Genomic DNA, 1023 nt, shown 5'->3' on the forward strand with positions numbered 1-1023 from the left:
TCCCGGGTTCAAGTGATTCCCCTGCCTTAGCCTCCCGAGTAGCTGGGACTACAGGCATGCACCACCACGCCCAGCTAATTTTTTTGTATTTTAGTAGAGATGGGGTTTCACTATGTTGGCCAGGATGGTCTCAATCTCCTGACCTCATGATCTGCCTGCCTTGGCCTCCCAAAGTGCTGGAATTACGGGTGTGAGCCACCATGCCCAGCCTCTCCCTTCACTTCTTGTATCATTTTTTGGATTTCCTTGCATTGGCTTTGCCATTCTCTGGTCCCTCCCCAAATAGCTTAATAACTAACCTCCTGAATTCTTTTTCAGGTAAATCAGGTATTTCTTCTTGGTTTGGATCCACTGCTGCTAAATTAGTATAATTTTGGGGGGGGTGTTGATGAGCCTTGTTTTGTCATATTACCAGGGTTGGTCTTCTGGTTCCTCCTCATTTGGGTAGGCTCTGTCAGAGGGAAGGTCTAGGGCTGAAGGCTGTTGGTCAGGTTACTTTGTCCCATAGGGTGTTCCCTTGATGTTGTACTCTCCCCCTTTTCCTGTGAAAGTGGCTTCCTGTGAGCCAAACTGCAGTGACTGTTGTCTCTTTCTGGGTCTAGCCACCCAGCAAGTCTACCTGGCTCCATGCTGGTACTGGGGGTTGTCTGCACAGAGCCCTGTGATGTGAACCATCTATGGGTCTCTCAGTCATGGATACCAGTGCCTGTTCCAGTGGAGGTGGCAGAGGGTGCAATGGACTCCATGAGGGTCCTTAGTTCTATGGCTTAATGCTCTGTTTTTGTGCTGGTTGGCCTCCTGCCAGGAGGTGGTGCTTTCCAGAAAGCATCAGCCATAGTAGTGTGGAGAGGGGCCAGCAGTGGGTGGGGCCCTAGAACACCAAAGTGGAAGTCCTTTGTCTTCCACTACCAGGGTGGGTAGGGAAGGACCATCAGGTGGGGGCGGGGCTAGGCGTGTCTGAGCTCAGGCTCTCCTTGGGTGGGTCTTGCTGCAGCTGCTGTGGGGGATGGGGATGAGATTCCC

Source organism: Colobus angolensis, unplaced genomic scaffold (assembly GCF_000951035.1).
Source record: "Colobus angolensis palliatus isolate OR3802 unplaced genomic scaffold, Cang.pa_1.0 Scaffold546, whole genome shotgun sequence".
NCBI lineage: Eukaryota > Metazoa > Chordata > Mammalia > Primates > Cercopithecidae > Colobus > Colobus angolensis.